The 6327-nt window shown below is 34.9% G+C and overlaps 2 long non-coding RNA genes across 2 annotated transcripts; both read left to right on the top strand.

Moving 5' to 3' along the window:
* Nucleotides 1–1436, top strand: LOC125651926 (uncharacterized). The gene is made up of 2 exons (XR_007361392.2): nt 1–923; nt 1188–1436. It is a non-coding gene; the product is annotated as an uncharacterized LOC125651926 (long non-coding RNA).
* A 1311-nt stretch (nt 1437–2747) lies between these two features.
* LOC130051260 (uncharacterized) lies at nt 2748–6327 on the top strand. The gene is made up of 2 exons (XR_008799700.1): nt 2748–4617; nt 5931–6327. It is a non-coding gene; the product is annotated as an uncharacterized LOC130051260 (long non-coding RNA).

Below are 6327 nucleotides of genomic sequence, written 5' to 3'. Positions count from 1 at the left end.
GGAGGGGGGTAACATCATTCAAAGTCTGATTATGACAGGCTAATGAAAAATCATATTGATTTCTCTTTTATCCAAATGCATGTATTTTATATACACTTAGTAGCTTATGACCATAAATTACATGTGATCCATACATGCTGGTACTTGTATGCTATGAGCTAATGGGCACGTGTCCCCTTATTGCCGGCCTCCTCCGTGGCCGAGTGGTTAGAGTATCGTGCTCAAAATCACACGGCCTCTCACCTCTCTAGGCGCGGGTTCGAATCCCGTTCGCGCCGGTAAGTGAGAAAGTTTTCCCAGTTTACTTACGAAAGGTCGGTGGTCTCTCCCGAGGTATCTGAGTTCTCTCTTCCACCAATAAAAAAACTGGGTGCCACCAGATAACTGAATTCAATTCTACTTTTATATCTGGGGTCATTCACTTTCCCTCAGAGTTTCAGTATTTTCGCTGGACCTTGTCGGTTTTAACCTGAATTTCTTCAGTATTTGCCCTCATGTATATGCTAGGCATAATGCAGACACCTACATGATACATATATTTTTTTTCATTACCCACTCTGCTACTCTCGCAATGTATAATAAAATATTCGATTCATTTCTAACACATGTATGCAATCCCTTACCTTATCTTTAAATAAATTTGAGTAAATAAATTTAAGTGCGAAACTGTTCCATGCTACCGTGAAACTTATATTTTGCTTTTTAAACATAAACCAACAATTTTTAATTGTAATTTCTTTTCTTCTTTAAAAAGGGTATTGACATCCCAATATTTAGTGGGAAGTTCCCAGGTATCATCCGCTAGCGACAGTCTACTGGCAAATCCAGACATGCATTGGAAGGATGCTGATGTGGAGGACACAGGGACACCTGATCCAAGAACTGTGGCATTTCATTCGGGGTGACAACCTGGCTTTCAGTTGGTATGACTCTTTGAGGTTGAATATAGGGTTAAATCAGTATAAATTTGGTTAACATTCAAATAAATCCAGATAATACATTCACAAATGGAATCATGGCATTATGGTACACTGATATGTGTGTACCATTTTACTGTTGTTTTTGTTGTTGTTGTTTTTTTTTTGCTGCATAACTAGGGATCGCATACATACAAAAAAAAATTATAAGGTAGGACACGTTTTAAGGTATGGTGGCCAATACTGATTTTATTTGCAATTTTCTTTCAGATATGGGACCCTATTACGGTATTCGGAGAACTGCAGATTTTATGAAGCTGTCTTTGACAGAAGATTTGGTTTTCTCCATTTGTGTTGCCACCAACCATTATGCTGAGATGGTCAAATGTAGGGGGAAGGGTTGCCATATACTTCCCTAGGAAGTTTGCAGCCTCTCACTGAAGAGGAACTGTACAGGTATTACTAGTTTTAAAAACCAATATTGTGGCAGTGATTTCCAGTTTAAAAAGAATAATAAAATGCATAGTAAAAAGATTACCTTTACCAAAATTAATCTGGCTGTGAATCTAACTCATTTATTAAATGTGTACAACAATTACCTCTGATAAAATTTCATAAGTAATTAAATGCATACTTTTCAGAGGGCCTTGATTATCTGAAACATTTACAGAGCCAATTGAGTTACTTTTTTCCCCCAGATTTTTGTGCATTATCTTATATATGCCTGCTGTAAAGTTCCAGTCGATAGACAGATATTGGTCAACGCATGCCCCTGTCGGAACAACTCATTATCAAGAATTATGTCTAGAAATAGGTTTCAAGAGGTTGAATATAAGAACATTTTTGTTAAATATGATGCAAGTACATTTAAATCTAGTGATTGAAAGTAAGTACTTGAACATTCGTATATGTTGAACTTGGAGAGGAAAAATGGCTAGTACTTTTTGATAACATTTGATAAGATGCTGTTGCTGAGCAACCGTATATAATTGAATAAAAAAATAAATTATTTTAGATTAACAATAATTGAAAGATCTTTGTTTTAATGTTGCAATACTTATTCTATTTAATGGAACATAATGGCAAAACGTCTTATTATTAGAAAATGATGGACAAGTATATAAAGTACGAAGTTTCCATTTGATGTCCTTTGACCTTAATTCTCTTCATCAAATTTTTTGTTAAAAACCTTTTAAAATGATTAAGATCTATTTAAAGATTATATTTTTAAAATAATGTGACATTTACTAATCATCATGGAATGTAATTACGTTTAAATTGTGTCGAATGGATGCAGAAAGGCAAATTATGGTCAAAATTGTACTATGGGTGTTGTTACTTAGCAACCAAAATTATTTGTTTGTCAATAAAATTGATTAGTTTGGTTGTGTTGTTTTTGTAGTATTTTAAAAGGCACATTAGCTCATACATTTAGAATTTCCTATTTTTGACTCTAATCTAGTGAGAGGGGTCGTAATATATATATTTCAGAGAGAAAAGATTGCAAAATTGTGCACTTATATGACCTTTGACCCCGTAGACCTCTTTGAGGTCATGGGATACATTGACGACTTTTATAAGAAATTGTTCCCTGTCCAATTCCTAACAAAATTATATGTTGTATGCCTAACCCAAATCGTGATCCATGCAGATTTAAATCAATTTAAAAATACTGTCATTTAGTCTTTAAAAACCTCTAAAATGTGCCGGTAGAGAAAGGGTTATTAAGGAATAAATTAAATAAAAATTATTATTAAAATTATTATATAAATAAAAAATATAATTTATTTCATTAATGTTTTACTTTTTATTTAGTTTTAATAAATATAAGTTACTTCTTTATTTCATTATGATTTATGACATACGACCATCACATGTATGTGTCCGGCCATCAAAAGACAGTACCGCAGTCATCAGACGTGTTGGTACACGATGGTCCTTATTTATTTATATTTATTTATTTTTAAACCATGGGACAACCCATACGTCCCATACGGAGCATATGTAATGTTACTACAACACACTTCAACTTCACTATGTTGGTGCATTTGGGAGGTGTTGGAGGGTGAGACTGGATCGCAATGAGATGGATAGTATTATGGTAGATAATACAGTCACCAATCGGTTAACGATATATAGTTAACCAATCCTACGAATATCAAACAAACAAAGTGGGCACCAGGGTGAATACAGAATCACACCGGAATTTGTTTTTCCGAACTGCCTGACTGTGTTATGTTCCTGCCTGACTGTGTTATGTTCCTGCCTGACTGGGTTATGTTTTAAACTGACTGTGTTATGTTCCTGCCTGACTGGGTTATGTTTTAAACTGACTGTGTTATGTTCCTGCCTGACTGGGTTATGTTTTAAACTGACTGTGTTATGTTCCTGCCTGACTGGGTTATGTTTTAAACTGACTGTGCTATGTTCCTGCCTGACAGGGTTATGTTCTAAACTGACTGGGTTACGTTCCTGCCTGACTGGGTTACGTTTTAAACTGACTGGGTTACGTTCTAAACTGATTGTTTTATATACCTGCCTGACTGGGTTACGTTTTAAACTGGCCGGGTTAGCTTAAAACTGACTGGGTTACGTTCTAAACTGACTGTGTTATGTTAAAAACTCATTGTTTTATATACCTGCCTGACTAGGTTACGTTTTAAACTGATTGTGCTATGTTCCTGCCTGACTGGGTTACGTTTTAAACTGACTGGGTTACGTTGTAAACTGATTGTTTTATATACCTGCCAGACTGGGTTACGTTTTAAACTGACTGGGTTACGTTCTAAACTGATTGTTTTATATAGCTGCCTGACTGGGTTACGTTTTAAACTGACTGGGTTACGTTGTAAACTGATTGTTTTATATACCTGCCTGACTGGGTTACGTTCTAAACTGACTGGGTTATGTTCCTGCCTGACTGGGTTACGTTCTAAACTGGCTGGGTTACGTTCCTGCCTGACTGGATTAGGTTTTGAACTGACTGGTTGAATATTCTAAGATATCTTCTTCATTTTATTTTTTGGTGTTGGGGATGATGTGAGATAAAAAAAAAAATTATTATTATTGTTGTTAATATTTTAAGCAGTGTTTTTTGTAGTTATCATTTTATGCTAATTTTCTTTTATATCCATAATTTTACTTTTTCGATGCTGAAAATAATAGTAGCAGTTAATTCCAACAAGTGGTCTATGTTTAAAAGCAATATATTAATAAGCTTTATCTGACGGTGTTGCATCGGGTTCGACCTTTCCTCTAAATTACATAATACAGAATCATACCGGAATTTGTTTTTCCGAACTGCCTGAGTGGGTTACGTTTTAGACTCTACCCATTCATCTGGGAAAAAAATCGTCCTCACTCCCACATCCCCCCCTTTTTCTTGGGGGAGGGGGGGGGGGGGTCTGACACTTTGATAGTCGTGTACATAATTTTGTAGACTGGTTGAAGATTATCATTCTGTTTGATTACATGTATTTCTTGCCTACGGGTACTGTTGTTTCGTTTTTTTTTTTATTTATATTACAGGTCAAGTCAAACCTGACTGTTTTCACCATTGACTCCCAATTGTCATGGCTGCGGACAACGTTTCCATGTGTTGGTGGCATTCTGGAATTTTCTATGGACTAGGTGAGCAAGCAATCTGAGCATCTGTTTCCAGGGCTCAAATATTTTGCTTGCTTTTAGGGATCCCTCTAAGGTAAGAATTGATGCCTGACTCCCACATCTATAAGCAGCCATGGCCAATCATCGCCAATAAACTTACAAAATATATGTTGCGTAGTCATCATTTCATTGGGTGATTCCCCATAGTTATTTTCTGCATTTTATCTTTGATGAAAAAAAAAGTATGATTCCTCCATCGGAAGTGATATACAGACGCGGTGGGTGAGAGGTTAGAGCGTTCGCCCCGCATGCGGAAGGCTGGGGTTCGACTCCCGGCCGCGACAGACCTAAGTCGTTAAAACGGGTAGTGACAGTTCCATCGCCAAACGCTCGGCATAAGGTGTTAATGTCACGGGTCCTCGGAGATGACCTTAAAAACGGATGACCCGTGTCACAGTAGGTGTGGCACGCTAAATAACCCTCACTGCTCAATGGCCGTAAGCGCCCATCGTAGGAAACCCACGGGTGATGGAGAGAGGAACGAAGCGTAATCAACCGTGGGTTTCCGAAGATGTAAGCGCCGAGCATAGGCCTAAATTTGAAGCCTTTCACCGGTCTTGGTGACGTCTCCATATGAGTGAAAAATTCTTGAGCGAGACGTTAAGCAAGATACAATCAATCAATCATTGAAAGTGATACAAGTGTGACAGGGTGATATTTTTCGAAAGTAAATATATTATTTCATTATTTAGATTATGAAGATTAGTACATGACAAAAGTTGTCTTTACTTTTAATTTATTTTATGTACAACTTAATAGTATATGCAAATATCTCTAAAGTTATTTATAGATTATGAGATCATAATGGTCAGTAATAGCACCATGTAAATATTTATAGAATATAGAACTCTCCAATTTCATTGGTTGTCTAAGTTCCCTCTCTTTACTATTGTTCACATTTTGAATTGTCTTATAAGAGTATAGAAGTGTTTTCTAGAAGATTTTCCTAGTACAATTTGATTGTAAGTAAATATGACTTTCTTTTGAGTTTTTATGATCATATATAATTCAAAGTACATGTGCTTACTTTGAATTAATACATTTGCTGAATAGTTAGATTTTATGCATTTTCTATGATGGTAATTGAGTAAGAGTGATCATATGCATTTCTACATTATCTTTAAGTTATCAATTACAACTAAAGAGTAAAATGTATATCAGTATGAATGTATATTAAAACTATAAATCATGATTGAATCAAATGTAGTAGTTTAAATATGTTATGTGTGAATGTCAGAGTGTTCGAGTAGTATTCAGCTATTTTTACTTTTTATGATTTCCTTGTGTGAATAAGTAATGTAACATTAGTTTCACACAAGTATTTGATATTTTATTATTTCTATATAGATTTATTACCAGCATATAGAATATTCTGGACCTGACCAGAAAGGCTCTGTGTCACACATAGGTATGGCATTGCATTTTTTGGTATATTCTTTGCATTATGATAAGTTCTGAATATTCTTATCAAGTTTATTAATAGTCTATGATTAATTAAGTGCAATAGTCGAGTAAGATAAATCTATTTATTATTTATACCATATAGTAATCAATAGTCAAATATATCTTTATAAGCACTATTAAGGGGAATAACTCTTGGTTGTAAACTGTGCTGAGCAAATGAGTTTTCTTTGTTGATATTTTTATACTATATGTTTTAATTCATGATATATATTATATGTGATATTCTTGTTATATATTTCAGAGTTAATTAGAAAAGAATACAAACTCTGATAGAACCCTA

This window comes from Ostrea edulis, chromosome 1, assembly GCF_947568905.1.
Source record: "Ostrea edulis chromosome 1, xbOstEdul1.1, whole genome shotgun sequence".
In the NCBI taxonomy this organism is placed as follows: domain Eukaryota; kingdom Metazoa; phylum Mollusca; class Bivalvia; order Ostreida; family Ostreidae; genus Ostrea; species Ostrea edulis.
Note: the sequence above shows the minus strand (reverse complement) of the source record. Positions and strands in the feature narration are given on the sequence as shown.